We start from the raw sequence: 27,331 nt of genomic DNA on the forward strand, positions 1-27,331 counted from the left end.
TGACTGCAGCTAAGATTGACATCACTGCTCCTTTAAAAAAAAGATTTTATTTATTTATTTGAGAGAGAGTGGGAGTGGGAGTGGGAGGAGGGGTAATGGGAGAGAGAGAAGCAGACTCCCTGCTCAGACTCCCATGCAGGGCTTCATTCCAGGACCCTGAGATCATGACCTGAACCAAAGGCAGATGTTTAATCCACTGAGACACCCAGGTGCCCCGGTCCCTGCTTTTCATAATCCCAGAAAGGTGAAGACTGTGGAGAGTAGAGAGGATAGGGAATCAGCTGATTCTGTGATAGCCAAGACCAGGTCTCTGTGAGCCATATTTTTATGACATAACTTATTATAATGCCTACACTTGGTGGCTAATGCAGCAGGTATTATGTTCTGTTATTTCTGGTTGTATCCTGTTGACTATTGTTAATAGTAACTGTTCTCTAATAACCATAAAGAGAAAATATACTTAACTACTTTATTAACCCCTTAAAAATATAACTATTTTTTTTTACTAAAGGATGCCATTTTTGTGTTTAAATTATGGGATGGCTTGGTATGACAGCTAGCATTCATAGGTCTTCCTATTTGCCAGGCAGTACTGAAAGCACATTAGATTGATTAATTCATTTAATCACCTTGTGTTGATTAGCTTATTTAATCTTCAGAAAAATCTCCCTGAAATGGAGGCTGTTATCATAGTCATTCCTATTTATCTATGAAGAAACTGAGACATAGTAGGGTTTAAATAACGTATCAACAGTCCCAGAGCCAGTAACTAGCAAGATTGAAATTTGAACTCAGGGAGGTGGCCTCCAGAGTCTAGGCATTTAACTACTATATCACATCACCTCTTTGTGTAGGAATTTCAAATATAGAATAGATGCTGGCATATATGTACATTTTCCATTTCTGTGCCCAACTGTAATGATTGAATTTGGATTTTTTTTTTTTGGAAGTGGAGGAAGGGGAGAGGGAGAGAGAGAATCTTAAGCATGGAGCCCGACACAGGGTTCTATCCTGAGATCATGACCTAAGCCAAAATCATCCTCAGGTTCAACCTGAGATCATGACCTAAGCCAAAATCAAAAGTAAGATGTTTAACCAATTGAGCCAACTGGGCATCCTGAATTTAGAATTTTTATACATCCTGAATTTGGAATTTTTCTGCTCTTTATATTAATTGACTTGACAGATTAAAATTCAGGGTAATATTAAGAATACACCAAGCCTCATTTGTGTAAGCTTTTCTGAACACCTCTTGTATACAGAAAGCTCTAATAAGAACAGGATTAATAAAGAAAAATAAGACACAACCCTAATCTTTTGGGGACCTTAAAGACAAGAGAATAAGTAACTTCTCACATACAAAGTTCCTCTTTAAAAGTCCAGTTAGGGGCCACCTGACTGGGTGCAGTCAGTTAAGCATCTGACTCTTGGTTTCTGCTCAGGATGTGATCTCAGGGTTGTGAGATTGAGCCCCCTGACAGGCTGTATGCTCAGCATGGAGTTTGCTTGAGTTTCTCTCTCCCTCTCTCTCTGCTCCTTCCTCTTCCTATTCTGATAAAAGTAATAATAATATCTTTAAAAAAATCCAGTTAGATGCTGAGAGAATTTGGGGGCTGTTACGGTTTCTGTGGCCTCTGGGGGGTGATGGCCATTGGGCCTTAGAAGAGGGAAGCTGTCCTTATCCCACAGGAAATGGAAAGTTTCAAGTCAGCCAATGAGATAAGTGATAATCCAGGTCAAACCTCTAGCTACTAGGGGCAAATGCACATTTATTGGAGAAACAGGGCAGAGTGGAGAGTGACTAGTGGCTGAACTGGCCAGCCCCTGGGTGGTAGACCAACTCAAGAAGTAGTAGAACATGTTGCTGAGTGCACAGACTCTAGGGGTTCTCTTGTGTTCAAATCTCAGCTCTGAACCTCCTATAGGACCTTAGGTAAGGTTTGTTTGTTTTTTAAGTCTTCTTATGCCTCAATTTCCTCTTCTATAAAGTGAGAATAGTAATAGAAATACCCATCTCATAGGGCTTTCTTGCAGGTTAAATAAGTAAAACAGGTAAGGTGCTTAGAATGATGTGTGGCACAGAGTAAGTGGGATGTATTAGCTGTTAGTATTGTTGCTATCATCACTGATAGAGGTAGGAGCCAGTCCAGGGAATCAGACGCACAGGGAGAACCAGAGCTTACCTCACTTGGAAGAAATATAAACCCAAGGAACCCATCCCTCCCTCCCTCCCATCTCCCAGAGTACATTTCTCTGATTCCTACCTGTTTCGTCTTCTAAAGAAATGTGTGACAATGAAATATGTACATGTACTCTCTCCTCTTAATTAAAGTTATTTCCATGTTAGATAATAATTCATTGTTAATGTGTCGCCTTTCAAATATTTAACAGATTCTGTTTCTTTGTTGGCCTTGAACCATGGAAACTGGAGCAGGAAGTCAGATGACTGCACTTGTAATTTAAAGAGAAAATTGCATAATCCTCAGTGGTACTGGGGTAGAAATGCCTTACCTTATGTGAAAGTATGGATCTTGTGCCTCTGGTTCTAAGTCTTCTGAGAGGCCTTTTCACTCTTATGTGGAAGCTATGGATGAAAAGTGCCCAGTAAATAAGGTTAATTCTCACTGAGCCATTACAACAGGGGGCATGAACTCCAAGTACCACTCAGCTAGGGCCAGCAGGAGCCTCTGCCCTGACCTTGCTGAAACTGTGCCTACTCCAACTGCCATGGGGTGAGGAGCCAAGGGGCTGTGCTGTCCAGAGCCCACACTGTTCTAGACCCTGCTCTGAATATGCAAGACCTTAGAACTCTCTACCCAAATGATCCTGAGCTCTTACCAGTATCTCAGGGTTTGCCCTCCTGAGATGAACTGTCCTCTTAGGGTGTGCAACCTCCTGGTCCAGCACGATGCTGGGGAGTAGCTATTTGTTAGGGATTGTGGATGGAGTTGGCTGTATCGATAGGGTGTTCACATGCATGGTTGTGAAACTTGCATGGTCTATGGTTCATAGCCTAGGACCAAGCTGGAGTTGGGAACAAATGAACCAGGGATAGGCTGATCTCTTTGAGCCCCTATGTAATGGTGTTGCACTTCAAAGAGTCCAAGAATTCTAACTTTAAACATGGCCTTCCAGGTCGTTATGAATGTATTATTTACCAAGGTGGAGGGATAGACTATTTAACAGTTGGCTTGATTCATAACTTTTAAGATTTCTTTTTTTTAAGGTTTTATTTATTTATTGACGAGAGATACAGAGAGAGAGCCAGAGACACAGGCAGAGAGAGAACTAGGCTTTCTGAAGGGAGCCTGATGTGGGACTCGATCCTAGGACCCCAGGATCATGACCTGAGCCAAAGGCAGATACTTAACCACTGAGCCACCCAGGCGTCTCAACTTTTAAAGATTTCAGTGTATAGTATGTGGGCTTCCATTTGTACTCTTGTGCAAAGCATCATAAATATTAGGGGTGGATCTGATTAATGTAGATACATATAAAAAAATCCCGCAACCATGATTGTCTTTACCCACACAGACGTGGCCAAGAAACAGCAGATAATTCAAAAGCAAGAGCTGAGAAGAACTAACAAAATACCACGGATGACTATCCATTACTATTTTTATTCTTCCTTTGCCTTGCGAATAAGATTTATGGGGGGAAAAGTATGATTATAATTAATAAATCAAAGCCAATAATGGGACAGTTTCATTGGAAGAAAAAGTAGAAGAAAGAGGAGGGAAAATCCCCAGACATTGGTTGTATCTGTTCTCTGTCAGCCAAAGCTTGGTGTCTGAAAATTATTGCTGGAATAGCTGGAATTCTTAACAAAAGTTCCAGGAAACCTGGGGGCTTCTGGACAGCATATGTGAGGTTCAGAGGAAAGGAATATTTCATCTTCTGTGAAAGTCACAAGTACAAAGAACAAGGTGTTAACAAGGTAGCAGGTAGGTGTGGCAGGGTGAGCCTGTTTTCTTCTTTTCATGTTTCTTTTATTTTCTCTAGGTGCCTGAAGCCAAGCTTATTGCAGAGAGGAGAGTACCCCTTCCTTCTCCCCTCAGAGTTCCTGGGGGAAAGTTCCAGGTGCGTACTTGGCACGGTGGTGTTCCTGGCAGGCACACAACTGCCAACTATTCCTGACCCGGTAGTTCCAACTTCAGCACCAGTGGCCAATTTATTCCTCTAGAACGCACCAGGAGGTGGACACTAGCAATTGCTAGTGTAGAAGAAACTTAGTCTCAAAAATCAGATTCTTTCCATGTGGATTTCAGTCCTGAGGATCAACTGGGGACTCCTTTGGTAAGTCCATCTCAGCCTCCCTGTTGATAATCATTGTGGCCTCTGGCAAATCACTGAATAATCTCAGTGAGCCTCAGTTTCTTTGTGGGTACCATGACATTAACAAGCTACCTCAGGGGGTTATTGTGAGATTGCCAGCACGGTGCCTGCTTCACAACTGATGCTTCTTGAAATGTTTCAGATCCTCTTCCAAATAACATGGTATTTTAAAATTTGGTATACATTTCTATCAAATGCATATTTTTTATTTTTTAATTTAGTAAAATTAATATGCAAATAAATTTAAAATTATTTTAAATAAATTTAAATGATTTCAAAAACAAGTGTCTACTTGTACCCCTCCCCAAGTTTATTCATTCATTGTCTCTACCTCATGTAGGATGTATAGTGTGGAGAGTAAATCTAGGAGGAGGGCCAAAATGAAACTAGAGGATGTTGTTTGATTATTTTCTGCCTGTCTTCCAAGGATCTCCTGAGTTAAAAATGCATCTGGCTTCCATTTCCTGCAGAATTTTGCTTATTTGAAATGTTCAAGAAATCAATTGATCCGACTTCAAACAGACTAGGTTTTGCTGGCTGTGTAAAAACCCAAACCTCCACTTGTGTCACTCCCAAGTCTGGACTTCACAAACATCCAGTTCCTTTCGTACCTTAGTAAAGGACTTCTTTTTGGCTGCTTACCCTTTGTGCTGAGAGCCAAGTGTCAGGCTGGGAATTGAGGCAATAAATCTCTGTGATTCCTCATATTTGGAATTTCTCCTGTTGCTTCTGATAAGGAAATGACAGAGTCTCTCAGCTATATGCATGAACCTCAGAGAAATTTGTAATCCAAATCATGTTTTGCTCACAAAATGGAAAGCAAAATGTGCTAAACCTGACTTTGAGTTAACCCAGATGGTTTTGAGAGCTTGGGTAGTGAGCATAGAAATCATCTTTGCTTTTGACTGGATTGCGCTTGGAAATTTTTAAAATGAAAATAAATTCCTCTTTATCTTTTAAAATATTTTGATTAAATCTTTCTCAATTATGAGGGAAGAGGGTAGTTGCAACAAAATGTGTCCTAGGTGAAGTCTTTGTAAAGGATCTTCACCTTTCTGTAGTAAGAATAGACTTCACTGTTGGTCCCATTGCTTCCTCTACCCCCTGCCCATATCTAAGTACTTCTAAGTTTCATACTAAGCCTCAATGACTGGTGGAAATGAATGTGATTTGGGATCAGTAATTCTTCAAAAATGGAAAGTTTTTCCCCAGACCTATCTACATTCTCTGAGATGACTACTGGAGCCAGCCCAGGTCTGGCTAACTCCCGGCATGATCATAGCAAAAAGATATTCCCAAAATTTAAAAAAAGAAAAACTATTTTTTTTAAGTTTCTAGTTGCTTTTGAGTATGTTCTATCCAATAACTTCACCGACAACATTTCACTCTCTGGCATTTTAGTAGAAGTGGTAAAAATTTTACTTGGAACAAAAAGCTTCATTCAGCAGCAATCCCTCAGCTCTAGCTCTTCTTTGCCGGAGACCCACACCATACTCAAAGAGGAGATTGTTTTGGTCATCTGCGGTCAGAACCCTGCACAGGCTTGGCTAGCATTGATATGAGGTCAACTAGCAAGTGACTCCTTTCAAAGAACTATGGTTTTGAGCCATACTGTATGAGGAACTCATTGAAAATGAGTTTCTTCCTCAGGACTATGGTTTTGAGCCATACTGTATGAGGAACTCATTGAAAATGAGTTTCTTCCTCTCTACTTAGTCTACAGTCAGTTCCTAATTTGGATTTTGTTGGCACAGGGTAAAATCAATGATTCTGACACATTTGCCATTTGGAATGAATTGGTATATCCATTCTTTTTACCATCGAGGTGATTGGCTTGAGTTTCACTGATTTAACTAACTCTTTTAGTGTCAGGCAGATAAAGGTTTCTGAACTAGTAAAGCCAAGTCATTGTGTGGCTAATAAAAACAGGTTAATCTAAAAATACCATGTACAATTCATTTTGGAATGTATTTTCTACTTAAGTTTGAACATGAGGGGGTCTAATGTCCTAAGAGTTCATTTCAAACAAAATATTTGAAGCCATAGAGTGAGAAATCTATCCAAGCTTTCCATTTTCACCCTTACTTAGTTTTTACTTTTCCTCATGTCCATGCTATGACTTGGGACAGGAGAGATTAGGGAATTATTTTGCAGACATTTTGGGGTTAGAATTCTTTCTTTTGCTTTTTGCACTTATTATGATAAAATTTGGAAGCTCTGAGAGAACTAAGGAGCTATATAGCAAACACAATTCCTTTATTTTGGATTTATTATATTATTTCTTATTTCATTAGAGATGCAGTGACAAAGAATTGCCTGTAAGATTCTTGTTTTCATGGTGCTTGTATTTCAGTGGAGGCAGCCAGATAATAAGCCAAACCAGATCATTTTAGATAGAGGCAAGGACTAGAGAGAAAAGGAACAAGATCTTGTGATTGGATGGGAGTGGGATTGATGCAACTTTAAATAGGCAGTTGAGGGAGGGGGGTCTTCTGGGAAGGTGGAAGCTGAATATAATGAAGGATCCAGCCATGTGACCCTGGACCGTGGCAGGAAGAATGCCTAGCAAGTGTCAAAGCTAATTGTAGTCTCTTATTTGTGAGAGTGAAATGAGTTAATATGTGTAGAATGCTAAGAACAGTGCCTGGCATCCATAAATGCTGACTGCTTTTCATTTATTAAACAATTCATTGAATACCTACCAGGTGCCAGTGTCAGTGCTAGGTGCAAGGAATTAAGAGTTGCATGGAGACAGTTGCAACTCCAAGGCCTTCACTTCAGACTGGTGCAGTGATTCTCAGACAATATGGTTTACAGATTATCCACATCTTACTCACTGGCATTCCCTTTTTCCATTCCTCTCCCCAACAGACTCTAACTAGATAGGCTTGGGGACTGAACCAGAAATCCACATTTTCTACAAGCTTGCTCCAGTTGATTCTTAGCCCGTTAAAAGTAGAGAACCATGTCCTAACGGATGGACTGTGACCAACTCGAGGTTCCCTTTAATACAGCATGTGTTATAGCATCAAGTATAATCAATTGTCCCATTTCAAGGAGTAACTCTTAATATCCAAGAGTAGCTTTGCCCAGTTTATGGAGCCATAAATACCATGGAATTATATTTCACAATTAACATTCTGTCATGGTTAGGACTAACTTCTTTGTTGATCTTGAGCTGGCTGAGGATGTTGTGTGTTTTGGATAAATCTGCTTTTTGGCGATGGCTTGGAAAGTTTGCCTGACACTCTTAAGTGTCATTTAAAACCTGCCAAAAAAAATGGCTTTTACCTTTTAGGAAGAATGTGCCAGCCAATGTTTGCCAAAGGCTCTTGTATCCTGGAAGAAATTCTACTTGTAAGTAAGTTTGCCTAACTGAAATTCCTCCTGTGGGCACCTCCCTGTACCTAATTTTAAAGTGTAATGTCATGAAAAAGGGAGATGGGAAAGTTTTATTTTATCATCTCTCCTTGGTTTTCTACTAGAATGTATCCTATTCATTTTCTCACTTTATAATGACTTCTATACATTTCTAAAAGGTCTTAGATAGAAGGATCTCAAAGAATATTTGATAAAAGGACAGATTCATGCTCATCTACTTGAGACTGAGTGCTAACAGTCTCTTACACCCGTACTGGACCCCAGGCCAGTTTAGCTGTGTAGGTGAGGCTTCCAGTACTTTTCCTAAAGAAGCCTTGGTCTGGGAATGGATGTATCCCATTTAGCTCCATCTTAAGTTTTTATTTCCCCCCCTTTACTCACTTCCATCCATAGCTATTCAACAGCTATGGCCACATAGAATGATGACAATGGAAAAAAAGCTGCCCCTGAGGATGAGGTCAAAAGTGGTAGGGGTGAATGAACTGATGTAAGCTTAAGGCAAATTTGAATCTCAGACATGGATCTGAGAATCTTAGAATTGAGAGGGTGATAGAAAAACAAACAAGTTTTAGGGCCGCATTCAGTTATTCAGATTTTTTATTTAACTCTTCAGGTTGGTATGGTAATCCTCCTCACCAAGAGTATGGAGAATGGGTAGAAAATGTAAATAATAGTAATAATAATAATAATAATAATAATAAATAAGAAAATGTAGACCACATAAAAATCAGTGAAAGATCAAGATCAAGATCCACTAATACCCAGTCAATGTCTGTGAATGATATCAATATGTAGGGCAGTGACAGCTCAACTATGACACCAGAGAAAGAGTATATTTATTAGACAAGTCCTGTTCCTTCAGAGAGAAACTTTTCTTGTTTTTTGATTAGGTTTCACCCAATAATATGGCTTTTTTTTTACACAAATAGAAAAGATTCCTTTCCTTTCTTAGATTTAATCATTTATTCAGGCTTTTATGTATTTATACATGCAGTGAAGATTTACTCGGTCGGTGCTCAGTGTGTGCCAAGTACAGTTCTAATTGCTGGGGACACAATAATAAAGAAGACAGAAAGGCCCCTGTCTTTACAGTTGATACACCATTAAATTTCATTTATTTTTCTTCTACAAAAACGATCATAGCTAGTTACTATCCATCAGACAAGTGAAAATGTTGAAAGGAGCTGTTCTCTATGTAAATGGAGACCTGACAAAATGACTATAGTTCTAATTTCCTTGGAATTTGGTGTCCTTTTAGTGTTCTCTGAATATGAATCAAATAATTTCTGTGTCCATTTAAAAACTCCTGTTTACTCAGTTTTGGCTCCATCCCAGACTTACTGGTGATTTTGGCTAAGTCTTTGAACTCCAAAAGTCTTTTCTTGCTCTTATCAATCATGCATGGGTGATGTGATAGCACTGTCCCCAAATTCTGAGGCCAATCACAGTACAACATAGTTGCCTGACCCAGTTCAAGACTGTGGTTCCCACAAAGGGGCCACTGGCTCACAAACCCAGCACATTTCTTCCCTGATTCCACTGTAACATTTCTTTCTCAAGAGTATAAACCTCAGGCCGATATTTAACATTCCTTTGAACTGAACCGTAGATTTGTACCTTGTACTTCTTGAGAGCCTGGAGAGCTATGCTTCCATTATTCATATTTATAAACATGTCGTAAACAGAAGGCATGGTTTTATAATTCTCTAGTCACGGGTCTTTGAAACTATTTGACAAAAGAACATTTAGAAACATCACACCAGCTGAGGCTGATTGTCTGGCTCAGAATTCTGTGGGTGGGATTCCACATGATAGCAGAGTATCCTCGTTGGTATACATGGCTCATTCTTTAAAAAGTGGAAATGTAGCTTAAAGATTCTTGAATTTAAAAATTCTGAAATTAGACTAATTAATACAATGAGAGGGTGAGAGGGTTACAAGTTTTGGAAAATGGTGCTACTATTTATCCAGTTGCTCAGGCTCAAAGTTTCAGAGACATTCTTTTTTTTTTTTCCGCATCAAACATTGAGAGGTTATGCAGCCCTTTTTCAGATTTATATTTATTTTGAAAAATGCATAATAACATTCCAGATTTAAGTTTTGAGGTAAGCTATGATTACATGACATTGCATGACTCACTAAAGATAACGTTGAAAAACTAATTTTATTTCTCTAAAAAATAGTTTCTCAGAGTTATTGCAGTTTTTAAAGTCTGATATTATTTGGATAGCAACAATGCTTTCCCCCCCTTCCTTTCCTCTCTTTTCTGCTTTTTTTTTTTTTTTTTTTTTTTTTTTTTTGTAGTAAGAACAGGTAACATGGTAACTACCTTCTTAATCAGTTTTTAAGTGTATGGTACAGTATTAGCAATAAGCACAATGTCAAATGGCAGATCTTGGGAACTTAGTCATCTTGTACAACTGACACTTTATATGCACTTAATAGCAACTCTCCATTCCCCCTCACCCCCACCGTCCCTGGCAACAACCATTCTATTTCTGCTTCTATTAACTGGACTATTTTAGATAACTAGGAAATGTTCTTGATATGTCCTTTTCTCACACAGCCAATGCATCAGCAAGTTTCAGGACCTTTCCAAAGACATGCATCCTGAGCCACTATTACTAAGGGACCATAATGTTTTTCCTGGATCATTGTTTTAGTCCCTTACTGGGACTGGGAGGAGGAGGCCCTGCCTCCACTCTCACCCCCGTCTGGTCTGATCTGCCTGGAGAAACCAGACCGATGATTTAAAGACGTAGACGGGGCCCTATCAAAACCATCTCATGTCACCCTCCTGAAGATCCTAGGAACTCTGAGTTGCCTCATAGCCTGTAAGGCATGCATACTATGGTACTGGCCTCTTCGCAGACACCATCTTGTTAGTCATTGTGCTCCAGCCAGTGGTCTCCTTACTATTCTGGAACAGGCTTGGCTGGCTCCCAACCCTAGGACTTTCCGCTTGCTTCTCTCTCTGCCTGAACTCCCTCCCACATATCTGCACAAACTCACCTTCTTTGGACCTCTGATCAGATGTCATCTCCTCAGAGAGGTCTGCCTGGATCTTCTGATTCAAAGCAATGCTTGCAACTACCCTGGTAATGGTCTTCCTTCATTACCAGACACAGTATTACATATTTATTTGTTTTCTTGTTTATTGTTTTCTCTTCAACTAGATAGAGTGTAAGCTCTGAACTTGGAATGTCATTTCTGACGCCATTCGTTGCTAAATCCCCTTAACTTAGAATGGTGCCAGGCACGTAGTAGATTCTCAACAAACATGTGTTTGTAATACTTTTTACTATGATTAAGGTCTAATTAATCTTTTACCTCTAATCATATTTGTACAAGGGACTTATTTTTAATTCAGAGTATCAGAGGGTAGTCACCTTGTGTCAAGATTTTATTGTTGAAAGAAACTATAATTGTGGGGCAAGCATAGATCTAATAATTGGGATATGGACCTTCAACTATTCACTTATTTCTTTGAAGTTGATTTAAAAAAATCTGTGCTTCAATTTCCCTTATTTCTCAAATAAGTCTGTGATAATAAAATTTATCTAACTTGATTTTGAGTTTGCTGTGATGATTAAATATATGTAAGTACTTGGAATGACATAAAAATTTACTAAAGTGAGATAATGATATTTTATTCTACTCTATTTTAATTATTATCCTTTATTTCCGTAGCTCTGTCCACATGTTTATTTTCCTTCTTTATATAGAATATTTATATCAGCAGATCTTAGCATATTATAAATACACAATACAAAGAAACCACTAGTACTTTATTTTGGTAACCATTCTGTAGTGTTTGGTTTATTGAGGTAAGAAATAGTTTAGTAACAGAAGTCTTAGATAAGAAGCCAAAAGAATTAGCAAGGACTGGGCTTTTAAATCCAAGCAAATCTCTGATAAAAGTATGAAGTGAAGGAGGTTGAACTTCAATTCCACCAGCAAAGATGTGAATTTTCTGCAGAAGCCCTTTGGTGAGGACTCCTGGGAGTCTGGAACAGGCAGGAGTGCACAGTTCAGGTGCACAGGCCAAGTCCAGCATCCAGGAAGACAAGGGAAATGTAAATCTCCCTGAGTGAGCTCTTCACTCCACTGCAAATGCCATGAGTGTTATTTACTGCACTTCTGGACAATAGACCAGAAAATCAAATCCTCTGTCCTGGCTCTTCTCCCACATGCAGGACCATTTAAGACAAACCAATATGAATACTGCCCATCATCTCTGCATTTGCTCTTGGGATCACATACACTGGATAACTCTAAAATTCAATCTGATTATAAAGAATTCTCAATGTAAATTACATTCTAATTTTATTTCTACTGTATGAAAGTGGAGCCCAGAAACGTTAAGCAAGTTGTCCAAAGTTGCAGAACAAGTTGGAAGTTGATTTCAAGTTGTTGCTCTTTTTGTTGCATTACAGTGACCTTGTGTAGATAGAAGCATGCCTTTATGTACACGTATTGATTTCATTTGGAAGAATCAGAAAAAACTCATTGCTTCAGTATGTATTTTATGAGATTTTTTTCAGATTTTTTTTTCAGGACCTGATAACTATTTATAGGTAATAATTGTTTTGGTGACTATTTTAAATTGTCAATATGAGAGAGCCTGGCTAGACTAATCCCTTTCCAGGAGCTGTCTAGGTTCAATTCCAGCGGTATCACTTTACTGGTTGCACAACCTCAGTCAAGTTTCTTAAATCTTTTTTTTGTACATTGCAGTTATATTCCCTTTCTGGTAAAATGGGGATAATAATTGTATCTATCTCATTGGGTTGCTGTGTATAACTGAACATATAAAAAGTATTAGCTCTGTGCCTTGTGCATAGTGCTATATATATATTTATTTTTAGAGCACCTAATACAAATGAAGACAACCAGAGCACATTAGAGTTTATTCTTAGGGTTCTCATCTTGAACATAATTTTGTTTAAAAAAAAAAGAAAGAAAGAAAGAAAGAAAAAAAAACAAAAGAAAAATAGAAAGAACGAACAACGAGCTGTGTCCAAAAGAAAGCACTTCATTGTAGTCTCTAGATGCAGTAATTCAAAACCATCACTAGATGGCAATTGTAATCCATTGTTACTTCAGCGGCAGTGGGTTTTAGTGGATGGGTCAAACCCTGGAATCTATTTTCTGTGCTCAGGCTGCCTCTTCCCCATGAGGTGGGCCTTTAACAGGACTGTTTGCCTTCTGCGGCCACTCTTAGGACTTACCCACAGGCTCCCAGTCCTGTGGCAACCTCACAGAAGCCTGGGTTTATCTGCCTCCATCCTTTTGTGAATTTGCATATCAGAAGTGCTCTTGGCCAGGGGACTACAGGACAGTGTCACAATCTTGTGTTAAGATTAATCAGTGAATCTCAAAATGTGATCCTTCCACTGGTAGCTTCAGCATCACCTGGGAACTTGTTATCATGCAAATAACTTGGTTCCCCTCTCAGACCTGCTGCCCAGAAATAAGTGTTTTAACAAGGCCTCCTGAGGATTCTGAGGTCTGCTAAAGTTTGAGAACCACTGAGAGGAACCAATGCTTAGCATCATATAAATGTTGGCAGTGGCAGATCCTCAGAGAATATTTTGCACAACCTGCTCATCTTGCTGAGAAGGAAACTGAGTCCAGGGAAGTTAAATGACTCACTGAAGACCACAGGGTAGGCTTGTGGCAGAGTCAGGTCACAGGGACTGCCAAGTTGCATCCCCCAGCTTTTCCCACCCTCATCCAATTTCCCCTTCAAAACTAAGACTACCAAGTACACATTCTAGCCTGATTCCTACTCATGAAGAGGGAAAAAAAAAAAAAAAAAAAAAAAACCCTTATCTTTTGTACAGAAGTTGGTTCATTCATTTCAATTGACCTTTCTGCAGGGATAAAAAATGGAGTGTGATGCATTTTCAGTCCTAGGTGTGTGTGTATGTGTGCATGTGTGTCAGAAGTGAGGAGGATCAAGTAAAAAAAGAGTCACATCCTCAATTGCTAGGAAAGGCATATATGCAGGGCACCCTGGGAAACAGGTGAGCACAGTTAAGACAGGCAAAGGGATTAGGGAAGCTGTAAGAGGAGGAAGCTTCAGAGCTGAACTTTGGGGGTTGGTATGGAGGAATTCATCGGGAGAAGCAGGGAAAGGATATTCAAAAAGAAAGATCGGCATGTGCCAGGGCGTGGAGCCATGAACCAGTGTGGGGAACCACAAGAGTTTGGTCTGATGGAGGGGAAGGGTGCATGTGGAGGAATTACCATGTTATAAATAATAACGATATCACTATGACTACTAATAGCTGACACTTCTTGAATACTACGCACCAAGTATTGCACTAAACATTGTATATATACTGTTAATTTAATCCTTAAACAACTTTGTGAGAGTCTACTCTTATTCCTAATTTACAGGTGACAATTTTTATAGATGACAACAGAAATAATTTTCCTTAAAATCAAGTGTTACTATTTCTTAGATAGACATTGAACTGGGAAAAAGAGCCTTAAATACTTATTTGTCCCACAATGATCTCCATAATGCATAGTAAGTATATATTTTTGAAGTAAGAGGAATATGTGTTCAATAAATATAATTTTATTGTAAGCATATTTTTTATAAATGCATAAAATCAGAAGGATTTCGACAGCCTTTGTTTTTTAATTCATGGAATGAATGTCCCATTATTCTTTGGTCTATCAGAAACTTGGAAGTAGCCAGTTTCTCATCATAATAGATGATTTGTGTCTGAAAAACGGCAAAGGAAGCTCATTCAATTATTTGACTCACTGAAGAAAGGAAGCTAAGTAATGAATGAGTGATCTGGTCTGAAATCATTGGCTTTGTTATATTTTTGGTTTTTACTGTATAAACATTCACCGTGAATGTGCTTTTTACGTATTATATGGATATTAGTCAAGATAGCATCTCTTCTTCCTTGCAGAGCAGTACCCACAACCAAACTAAAAACTCAAGTTACAAAGTTCTTGGTAGGATTTGGAATACCTAGCTCTTTCTAGGTAAGCTTCCAGAACTTCCTGGATTCTTTGGGATATTTTTTGGTATTTTCATTTTTTACCTTAGAAATTAATTTTTCTGCTTCTTAGTTTTCTCATCTGCAAAATATTGGTATTTGATGAGATAATCTAGAAGGCTCCTTTCTGTGGATTTATGACTTAATGATTAAATGGCCCAAAGAACTCATTTCTGAGTTTTTTTTGGTAGTAAAATTTTAGTGTTATTTCCATAAAGGAGTTATCAAACCAAATATTTGTTCATGAATTTTTAATTGGGGTGCCTAAAATACTCTACACTTCACTTTTTAGGATCACTTAGACCTTATCCAGTTCAAAGATGTGATTATATGATATAGTCCCACAAGACATTTTGTACATCTCCAGGGCTAAGAGCTAGGGCCAGTTTTAAGGAGACACCATTGGAAATGATGGATGGCCAATTTATTTCAAGGTGGAAGGGTTGCACTTTACATGATGATGTTCTTTTCTGATGGCTGCAATAACCATTTCGACCTTCAGGGCCCATATTATAACCTTGATCTTTCCACTTGTGTTCACAGCTGAGGATAAACGACTTCCTCAAGAAAATCCAGAAAACCTAACCCTGTTTACCTTTCTTGTCTAGAGAATTTGAATAGTCCATAGGGTGCTTTATCTTGAACCAAAGGAAGGGCGATAATGCCCGAAAGGAGAACCTATAAAATGTATTCTTATTTCTAAATTTTGTGATTGAGAAGAAAATTTGCATTTTACTCCTCTCAGAGAGACAGTTTTTGTCTTTCTCATTTATAGGTAGTTTTGGAGTCGATTACAAAAGTTTTTCTATTTACTTATTATAAAAGCAGTGCTTGAAACTATTACAGAAAAGTGTAATAACACAGAGATGTCTAAGATTCTGCTACCCACAGTTGGCTATTTTCCTTTTCCTTTTTCTTTATTCTAGGTGATCAAGGACATTAAGGAACTGGCAACAAGTTCTACATTATATTTTGAAACCTGCTTTTAAAAATTAATATATAATTATCTAATTTACACAATTTTTAATATCTACCTTCAAAGGTAACATTGAATAAATACATTATTGTATTAAAAATTATAAAACTCTTCAATTTTCACTGTTTTGTGATTTTCAGTGCCATTCTGATTTAAGTCCCTTTCTGTTTGTTTTCATTCTCCTTTTTCCAGAAAATATTTAAGATTATTTCAGCCCACTTTCCTCCAAGTGGGTATATATAATATGTACAGGAAAACGCACCTCTGAAATTCATACCACACTGTTTTTGGGTTTCTGTTTTTTTGTTTTGTTTTGCCTTTTTAACATGAGACTTTTGCTTTACAAACAACAGGCACATGTCGACACACTGGGAGAAGCATCATAAAGATTTCTGTCATGACATAAAGAAAAATATTGTACATAAAGAAAATAACAAAAAATTTTGTTGAAATCTTTAGAAAGTGAAGAGTAACTCCTCCTTCATATAGTCTTCTTTATAAGTATGTATTTTTCAAAAACATGTTCATAAGCCTACCAGCTTTGAGGGCAGAGCTCTGGTCTTATTACCCAATATTCCTTCAGTGTCTAGAAGCTTCCTGATCCATTGTATTTGCTGGATAAACCCTTGTGGAGTTGAAATGAATAGAAATAGAATAAATTCCAAATGTTTTAGTATTTTGTGATAGGTTGCATTGTGATTTCTAATAGCATTGCAGTAAGAGGCAGCAGTGGTGAAGAGCTTAGCTTCTGTTCCCTGCTGCTAATTTTCAAATCCCCAAATGAAATAATCTTGATCTAACTCTCAGCATAGTGCTGAGTCCACATGATGCCAAGTAGATATTAGCTTTAAATTATTTGAACTATTTTTTTGCTATATATATTTTTTTCTCCTAAGTGAAAACCCATTTTTTCCTGAGAACTTTCAGTTAGATTTTTCAAAACAGGAATAAGATCCTTCTTTAGAGGTTATACATAAAATGTCTTAAAGAGTTGGTAGGGGGAATAAAATAGGCCATATTTTATAATAAATTTATATATAATTACTATTTACATTGCCTGTATCACCTAATACTCTAATGTTTCATTCACTCATAATATTTAATGGGAATGTATTTTAAAGTGTGCTACAGAGTCATAAATATAATTTATAGTTCTTTCCATGGTACTTTTAGTCTAAGCCTTTCAAGCATTCAGCAAGTATAACATGACTGCTTTTAATGAGTGAACAATTTGAGGCATCAGCTAATGGAATCTGACATTTCCCCTGCATGCAGAAGGTGTATAAGAAGGACCAAACTGCAACTATGAATCTGCATTGCTCTATGTTTAACAGAATCTTTGGAAATTTGTCTCAGCCACATCAAGACGGGTGCATACAGTTTTCACAGTGTGAAACAAACAATGTAAACAATGGAATCCCCTAGTCCTCTCTGCCCAAAACAAACAGTATGAACCATTCAGACAATAGAAACAAAGAGAAATATAGATGACTTCACATTTTCTAGTAGCCACATTAAAAAAGTTAAAAGAAACAGGTGAGAGTAATTTTAATGTTTTATTTAACTCAAGATATCCAGAACACTATCATCTTAATGTGCAATCAGTATAAGAGGTATTGAGATATTTTACATTCTTCTTTGTTTTCATTCAAAGTCTTAGAAATCCCACATGTATCTTACATTCACAATACATCTCAACTGGGACTAGCCACATTTCAAGAGCTCTCAGTACCCTCTGTGGCTCATGGCTACCTTATTGGGCAGTGTTGTTCGGTTTCAGCTCGGGAGGCACCAGAGGGTGGCGGTGTATAGAGGTGAGAAGACAAAGACCAGCTTGGAGTCATGTGTGCCTGTTCCTGGCTCTGACATCTGATATAGAAATGGCTGTGAACAAGTGATTTAGTGTCTCTGGGTCTCAAATTTCTACTCTCTGTAATGGTGGTTGTTAGTAACTGCCATACTCCTCTTAGGAGACTGGGCGGGGTGGGAGGGCAGGGGGCATGGGAAAAAAAGATTAAATAAGATATTGTATGTGTAAGTGCTCTACTAGATCATAAAGCACGATACATATGTAAGGCATTATTGCCCTTGTTATTGTAGATTTACTCTCAAGACTTGCCCAAGGCCACATTCCCAGTTGGTAGGAGAATCAAAGATAGAATCTGAGGCTTCTAACTTCCAGCCATCTGCTTCAACTAAAGGCTGTTCGTACCAAGCTAGCTTTAAAACAAAACAAAACAACAAAACAAAACAAAAAAACCCTCCAAACCTTTCAACTAAAAAAAGAAATAAGGAAGAGGGTGTCAGTAACAACCATATTAGGTTGTTACTAGTTAGGGTCTCCTTGACCACTGTCATATGTTCTGAAGTTAAAATTATACATATAGGATATTTATATACTTATATATCCAAATTACAACCATCAAGGATTGGACTTTATTGCTGTCATATAATATAAAATCCCACGTTCTTCAGTGTTTCAAACAACTTCTAAATTGAACTGTGGTTTCCCCATTCTATTTACCTCCAAATTATAGTACAAGAAAGCCCTTCTGCAGTGGGCTTGATTAATAAAACAGACATGGATCAATTCAGCAGGTTTTCCATGGCTATTTTCGGTTACAGATGTACCTCCTTAATTCCCATGTGTGAGAGACACCTCTCTAGTGTGAATCTAAGAGACACACTAATCTCTGAACAGAAAGTTGGAATAATTCAATCCATACTATTTAAGTGCTCACTGTGTATAAGGCACATTAGGCATTTTAATGAGTGAAAGGAGTTTATTTCCATGATAACTGTCACTTCTAGATGTATGTTATTTAACTGGAAAAAAATAGGGAATCTGTCTACCAAAATGTCTATGACATATGACTCAGCCATCTATATTTTCAGAAACTAAGAAAGATGACTAGAAGGGTAATTCAAGATTACTCAAAAATAATTTTAAAAGTTACATTCTTTACTTTTGAAGGGCACACAGAGGATTAGTTACCATGACCTATTTCCATTTTCCTAACTGTAAGTCTATCATGGTTTTCTTATTTACATTTTTTATTTTCTACATTCATTTCAAATGAATTTCTTCATAGAACTTTAAAGCCACACAAAATATCTAGAGCTTTATACTGTGTGAAATTAGGCACAAACCAAGTTCGTTTTCACTAGAAGAAACCCATTCAAAAAGTTCTTTATTCTTTCTTCTGTCAAAATCCCTTCATAAAAATGACTTTCGGCTGGTTATTTTTATTAGAAAACTATTATATACAAGCTTTGGGCCTGCCTGAGTTGATGACCGTGTTGAATTAATGTAATTTTTATTTTCATTTGCTGAATCATTGCTGTTGACTATTGAATGAAATCTTTTTTTTTTTTTGAGTAACCTTCACATTTTATTGCTTTTGCACCCTAGTTTAAAAACAAAGCTTAATTTTTTAAAAGTCCAATAAAATGTATTTTTGATATTTCCACCATAACTTTACAAGTAGTTCCTCTACCCTATAATAACCACCTCCTGCATTTTTATGATTTAGTTTAACATTATTATTGCAATTTTTTACTGGGTGAGCCCATCAATGTCCTTGGCAGCAAGATTTTGTTACAAGAAATCCAGAAGCTAAGCCTGTAGTTGATTGCGACAATTATAAAATTTCTCTGGATTGAGTTCAGAGCCTTATCCTGACATTATGAATGTGACAGAGTCATACCTCCTTCATCAGCTTTTCCAAAATACACGGTTGGTTTGAGTCCTATAAGCTCTTGCTTAAAAGGACATCTATTTTTTATTCAATGGTTTTGCATTATAAATATTTCATTTGATTAACATCTGGCTTTGATGGAATCCAGCCAAAACAATTAGAGGTACCTGTAGTAAAAATGTGATACTTCAAGAAAATTACTAATGTATTTGCATTTGCATTCAAAAAACTCTGAATGAATTCATTTAAGACAGGATGTGGTCATGTGGCATTAGCTGTAGGGCCCAATGCTACACTTTTCTTTTTGTTCACGTGCACCTTGAGTGAGAATGTAAAAATCTGAGGAATCTTAACTATTCATTCTTCAAATTACTAAATAAAACGAAATTGACTATGAAAAGCCATTGTACTATCCATATTAGGAAATATGGAGTTGGGTGTCCAAAAGTCACACTTAAGACCAGGCAGTGGTAATAAGCAGAGGATGGCTGCAAATACTATGAGATAATGTCTACTCGTCAGAAATAATGGTGAGGATTTTTTTTTCCAATCAAAGTTCAAAAATTAATGATGTACTTTATATTTTAATTGCTTTGACTAAGAGATCAGTTAAAGAATTATTGGCATGCTGTTGTTTATTAATTGTGGATATATTCAATATTGCACATGTATAGAACTGTATTTGTTATATTATGCTCTGTTTCAAACATCCTAGATTGCCATTAGGAAAATTCAGTACATGTCACCAGTCATCTGAAAGGAATCATTTCTTCATTACAGCTCATAACTTAAAACTATAAAGTATCAACCAGAAAAAATAAAAAGACACAAAACGTTGGTCCAATTAAGAGAAACTTGATAATGGCATAAAAGCACATAGAGACATGACTGGGAGATGATAAGATTATTTCAATTTTCCCATTTGCACTGGAATTATTTATTTTACAAATCTCCAGATCTTTTATTACTTAAAACCCTCTGCTGAATCATGAAAAGAAGCTTAAGTTAGCAATTTTCCTCTGCAAAATCTAGCTGCTAGCATCTGGTGAACACTTGGATACCTAGTCGGGTCCTATGGAAATAATTATTTTAAGACTATTCAACATGCCTGGGCTTAAAAATCAGCTAGAATCACACTCTGCACATGTATTGTACCCTGGGGGATTTTAAAACCTGGCATTAGCCATGGTCTCAAGGCTTTTGCAGCAGTGAAGATGGGGATGGGACACAGGACCTGCAGGCAAGCCGGATACCTCTGTGTCTGCCAACCGTCCCCCGTGCTCTGGGACTGACCACCCAGGGCTGGCCCGCTGCACCACCCTCCATTGTTTCTCACACTTACATTTAGACTTGGCTGGCCAAGAACCAGTGTCCTTGCTTATGCCTTCCTGTGGCACACCTGGAGCTGGTTTCTGTCTCTGCACCAGGTGCTGTTACACTTCCAGAACAGCTTCTGAGGTAGAAAAAAGAGGATACTTTGACTCAATTGGAAGACAACAAGAAAGCTGAATTATCATCAAAGTATATTATTTTGGGATCAAAGGAGAAATCATATAATAGAAATGCATAAATACATACTTCAATTAAAAAAATGCTATTATTGACCAAAACATAAGTGCACGTTTAGGAGATATTAGAGATCCTTGTATACTGTTTAGGAGAGAATCATCTTTTTGTGTTTCTACATATGCAAATATGCACTTATTTGTTTTAACACACATGCTATAGAGAGTTTTTGTCTAGATAATCTATTGTACATCTTTATTCCTTTTCATGGATATTATTATGTGTTGTCATTAAATTATTTCTCATTAACACAGATTTGAGGTAATTTAGAAAGGATTTGGCATTAGCTACAGAGGAAGCAAATTTTTGAAGAAATAATGCCTAGGGGAGAAAAGTTAGATTTATTTAAGAAGAGTAAACTTTCCCAGCAACATATTTCCATCTAATTTGCATGCATCAGTATTTGAGTTAGAAATTATTCCTTGTTATTTATCAAGTCAGATCTGATAGAACTTTAATTTGGCAACACTTGTAGGTTTTCATTTGAGCTTTGGATATAATTTAATTAAATATATTTTATAAATCATCTGTAATTTGGACTTTTTACAAATCATATGGGATTTCTCTCCACTTAACTTCAATTTTCAGAAATGTAACTGTGCTTTGGATAATAGAGACTCTCTAAGTTATTTTGGTATATTTCATAGACATTTGTTTAGGAAATATTCTCTACATTTGTTGCTCAAAAAATATTTCAATAGGAACAACTTCAGACATTCAAATAAATAAAAAGATTTAAAATCCATGATTGGTTGATTAAGAAGTAGGTGTAGAATCAGGTATCCAATTTAGATTTTCTGCAATGCGATATAAGTGATATATTCTAGAGCAGTAATATTCAGTAAAACTTTCTGTGAAAATGGAAATGTTACATATCTCACTATTGAATATGTTAGCCACTGGCCACATAAGATTATTGAATTCTTGAAAGGTGGCTAGTGTGAGTGAGGAACTGAGGTTTTAGTTTTATTTCATTTTAATAAATTTAAATTTAAATATCTACTTGTGGCTAGTAGAGAGTAGAAATCTAGAGTTTTTCTGTATTCTGCATTTAACATGAAACGAAGAAGTACTTGAATGTCTTCTAGTTGCTTAAATGTCTGTAAAACACAAGTGTCCCTAAAACACAAAGCCCGATCTTGAATATGTGTGCACAGGCCTGATGGCTGGATACACCAACACTCTGAACTTTGGCTTAACTTGTGAATTCTCAGGCATAAATATAGTTTGAGATCACCATAGGTGATTTGAGAATCTTTTGTCTCTAGAAAGCCATGGGATCTCAAATGATCTCTAATAATTAAGTTCAATGATGGTAAATGGACTCAGGGGTTTGACTCTTCCAGTTCATTCCTCGTATGGTGTGACTGGCATTTAGTAAAGACAAATATGAAGGAGATACTGCACAAACAGCTGCCCCATGAAAAAAGAACCTCTTCAGATTCAGACTGGACAGGAGAAACAGGCTGATAAATACTGCTGGGCTTATGCCCAAATTTTTCTTCAGCAAATACTCACTGAGCACTGCTATGTGTGAGGCACAATGCATAAATGTTGGGAAAAAAAGTACAGACCCCTGCCCTCATGGTGGTTAACTGTATCAGACAATACAATTTTTTCCAATGTCTTCTTCCAAAATTAATTCTTTTCAGCATGTGGTGAAAATAAAATAGAAGAAAGATACGCAGGATAGCTAGAAATGCTGAGGATTGCTATCATGTGTGTGTCATACATCTTACTCATTTTATGACTCTTTGCATAGCTTTCACGGTTCCGCACCCAGATAGATGACAAAACCAGTTTTTGAAATGCAACACTGGAAGCAGAGAAAATAACTGAAAAGACCTTTTTAGAACAGGAGGTGAGTATCATCATTTAGTATTTATTGAGTGTTTATAACATGTTTTAAATGAGTTCTTTCCTATTAGCCAGAAGAATGTCCTTTAAAATAACTGCTACTTTTTTTTGTTGCTGTTATGGGATGATGCTTTTTTTTTTCTTTGCCAATTAAGACACTGTAAGAGAGAGTGCTACAATCACCACTTAAAAATAAATCAATTATTCAATATTCAAATATAATTGCAAGACCTGAAAAGAATAACTAGCTATATAGGCCAAAAGTAGTTCATTGTATTTTAGTTCATTTTGGAAGAGTGAGCCAAAAATGTGGCAAAATACTAAGCAAGAACTATTTAGTTAGACTTCTTCTTCTTCTTCTTCCTTTTCTTTTTTTTTTTTTTGCCTCCACACAGCAACCTGCATAATTAAAAGTATGGTTCGACCTGCATATTTATATGCATTTTCAAATGTGTTGTTCATGGCAATTTAAGGATGAAAAGGATGAAAAGGGTTAAGAATTAAATTAAATGAATTCAACTACAATACATAATACTTAAAGTATCTAAAGACCTGAAAGTCATCTCTCCAAATATATTTTTTAACTTTTTTATTGGTGTTCAATTTGCCAACATATAGCATAACACCCAGTGCTCATCCCATTAAGTGCCCCCCTCAGTGCCCGTCACCCAGTCACCCCAGCCCCCTGTCCACCTCCCTTTCCACTACCCCTTGTTTGTTTCCCAGAGTTAGGTGTCTCTCATGTTTTGTCACCCTCACTTATATTTTCACTCATTTTCTCTCCTTTCCCTTTATTCCCTTTCACTTGACAATGCCTTGATTTTATAGACAGACACTTTGAAAGTAATTTAGACAATGAATCACAAAGTAATGGAAAACATCACAAAGAAAAAGCGATAAAGTTATATAAATACTTAAAAACCAGTTGCAAATAAACACATTATGAACAAAATTAATAGTAAAGGGGAGTTTTATTTATTCTTTAAACAATTTTATACCCTACCTAGAGTTTGAAAACATCGCCACAAATTCTTTGATCCTCCTCTGTGTTCCCTCCCATCAAATCTAGGAGGACTTGTGACTGCTTTACCCAATAGTGCACAGTGGAGATGTCACCATGTAACTCGAGAACTTGGCTCATACAAGGCCACAAAGTTGTTGCCTTATTTCAAAAATACTGTCTTTTGGAGTCCTGGGCCTTCAAGTAAGAAGTATGACCCCCCCCCCCGAGACCACGGTGTAGGAGCAGCCACATGTTGGTGCTCCAGTTGGCAATGTGGGCAGAACTTGGTCTTTCTTCTATCCTTACCAGGTCACTAAACATGCGAGTAAAGCCATTTGAGGGCTCTTTAGTGCAGCCAACCTGTCAGGTAAGTAAAGCCATAAGAGCAGAAAAAGTAACTAGCCAAGACCCATGCAATTGTGAGATAAGATAAAATGTTTGTTGTTTGAAGCCACTACATTTTGATGTGGCTTGTTATACAGCAATAGATAAGTGGAGCATACATACCCTCTTCTATGTATAATATTTTTATAATGAAAAATTGAAAATTAAGTGTGAAATACACTCTGGGAAGTTATTTGCAAAAATTCATAAAGACTGTTTTGCTGATTTGCTGTTACAAATCATCAATAAAAAAATAGCAATACCATGTAGGAAAACAGACAATTAAGTGGACATAAAATTCACAGAAGAAAAATGAAAAGGCTAAGAAATGTATAAAAATGTTCAATCTCATTCGTAAGTAAAGGAATTAAACAATAGAATTAAAAGTTTGTTTATCAAATTGGCAAAGATAAAAAATTATACTTAATGCTGGTTTGGGTTAAGTGGCAGTTTAAATGGCACAAGTTTTCTGGAAAATAAATTGATATTACATGAATAGAGCTTAAAAAATATCCTATTCTTTGATACTACTAGGATTCTAGGAATTCAAGTGAGAAAGTAACAGAAATCAGGTAAAATAATATATAAAATGTTTATCACAGTTTATTTATAGGAGCAAAAATATAGAAACAAGTTAAATGTCAATCAGTACCATTAAATAAACTATGTATTTTATATTACAGAATATTATTTTATTATTTAGAATGAAATCTCAAAGATATTTTGTTAATTCTGATCTAGAGACATCATATTAGAGTAGAAAAATACCAGGGCTTTAAGTCACATAGACCAAGCTTTGAATCCTGGATTTCCCACTTGCTTTTGCTGGATATTTGGAAATTTGATTTATCTCTCTCTGAGGTTCAGTTTTCATATAAGAAAAATGGGGCTAAGTAACTATAACATTGATGGTAGTGATAATTAAAAGAGATTACGTATGTAAAAATAAGCATAATTGTTTCTCAATTAGTGTTGTTTCTTTTCTTACAACCCAAGGACACCATTTGAGCTTCATATCCTAATTCACATCACTTTCCAAATTCACTAAAATTTCTTCCACTCTGACTCTCTCTATTTATCCCTTTCCACAATAGTCTAGTCCTTACACCTTGGAGAGATCTCAAAAACAAAAGCAAACACAAACAATTTTCTTACCAATTTTCAATGGTTCCGATTGCATTAAAAATGCACCTATTCTTTCCCCACTCTCCACACAGCAGATGGGGTGAACTTTGAGAAAGTCAGTCAGATCATGCTATTCTCTTGCTTACTGCCCCACCCCCCTTGCACCTGATAGCTCCTCATAGCCCCTTGAACAGACTTAAACTTCTCTGGCTTGCGTGTGCCATAGGATTCCAACTTTGCCTACCCCCCGATGTTAACCTTCTTCCCCTTGCCTTTTACTCTCCAGCCACACTGACCTTCTCCTTTTAGAAAACATTATGCTGGGACCCAACTTCAGGCCTTTGCTGTCCCTCTGTCTAATATGCTCTTCCCCCAGAATCATGCACGGCTGGGCCTTTCGTCACTTAAATCTCAATGTAGATCTCGTTTCCTTAGGGAGGGTTCTCTTCACCATTCAATCTAAAGTCAACCACTCATCTTCAATTATCTCTAATCTAATCCTCTTTAATTGCACAGTAGCAGTTATATCTTCCTTAATTATACATTTTACTAATTTATAATTTGCCTCAACACCAATGTTTCCTCACTTCCCATCCCTCCTTGACAGCAGGGAACTTGTTTATTTTGTTTATTGTGACATTCCTTGCTATGAGAACTAGGCCTGGCACATGGTAGGTGTTCCATAAATATTTGCTGGATGCATTAGAAATACATCTTATACTTCTGAAACATATCTTAGCAGTGCAAAAGAAACAGCATTTGACATCCTTTTTTTTTAAAAAAACAACAACAACAACAACAACAACAACAACAACAACCCAGGGATCCCTGGGTGGCTCAGGGGTTGAGCACCTGCCTTTAGCCCAGGGTGTGATTCTGGAGACCCAGGATCGAATCCCACTTTGGGCTCCCTTCATGGAGCCTGCTTCTCCCTCTGCCTGTGTCTCTGCCTCTCTCTCTCTGGGTCTCTCATAAATAAATAAATAAAATTTTAAAAAACCCCAGAAATTTAACATTATATGGACATTTTTTTTTATTATTTATGATAGTCACACAGAATGAGAGAGAGAGGCAGAGACATAGGCAGAGGGAGAAGCAGGCTCCATGAACCGGGAGCCTGACGTGGGATTCGATCCCGGGTCTCCAGGATCGCACCCTGGGCCAAAGGCAGGCGCCAAACCACTGCGCCACCCAGGGATCTCTATAAGGGCATTTTTTAAAAAAGCTTTGATGGTTCTGATTAAAGTTAAGTACATCGCTTCAATTTTGAAAAAGGAAAAAAAAAAACACAAACAAAATCATAACAGCATAAAATTATTTCAGGAGTGTGATGAGAGCTCCCCTGTCAAATCAGATACTTTTAGAACCATACCACCACTCAACAGGCTCCTTGCTTTGAAATGAAGAATATGCATCTCCCACCCATATTTTTACTGCTGTAGACCATGTGATTTATTTACTGAATAATGAACAAGTCTTAGTAAAAAAAAAGATCCCCTTTCAGCACTGCAAGTGTCAAAAACAGGGTTTCTGTTAAACCCCTAGAATGCAGAGATGTCATAATTATCCCATTGCGTGGATGGGAATTTAAGCCGTTCCTCTTGTCACTTATGCTAGGGATTGCAGGCCTTTACTGGTTGGGCCTTAATGTCCAGGGATGATCACAAGATTCTATAGTAATGAGATCCATTTCTATAAAATCCATGAGAAAAGTATGAATTGCTATTTATAGATATGCCATACTATTTCAGAAATTATGTAACATTCAGACACTCAGGCGCAAGTTTGAGTAAGTATTTCAACATAGTCTGTCCTCACCAGTTTTGAATTTCCTCCACAAAGCAGGCTGGCCACATTCTTATGATTCTTGAAGAGAAAGGAAATACATGTTTATTAAACATGTCCTCTGGGCCAGTCTTGCTAATTGTGTTATCTGTACAGTTTCATTTAATCCTCATAACTGTGTAACAAATGAGTAAAG

The 27,331-nt window shown here is 37.2% G+C and overlaps 1 protein-coding gene across 3 annotated transcripts in view; it reads right to left on the reverse strand.

Annotated features, from left to right (window-relative positions):
- The window catches only part of COL8A1 (collagen type VIII alpha 1 chain), a 140,264-nt gene that overhangs the window by 32,006 nt on the left and 80,927 nt on the right, over positions 1-27,331 (reverse strand). For 2 of the 3 annotated variants that reach the window (XM_055316326.1, XM_055316324.1), the window contains exon 2: positions 20,758-20,868. The gene's annotated coding sequence lies outside the window, so the exon portion shown is untranslated. Of the gene's footprint in view, positions 1-2,511; positions 2,585-20,757; positions 20,869-27,331 lie in introns of all 3 variants that reach the window. The other variant, XM_055316325.1, reaches the window with a different exon arrangement.

Source organism: Nyctereutes procyonoides, unplaced genomic scaffold (assembly GCF_905146905.1).
Source record: "Nyctereutes procyonoides isolate TBG_1078 unplaced genomic scaffold, NYPRO_anot_genome, whole genome shotgun sequence".
Taxonomy (NCBI): domain Eukaryota; kingdom Metazoa; phylum Chordata; class Mammalia; order Carnivora; family Canidae; genus Nyctereutes; species Nyctereutes procyonoides.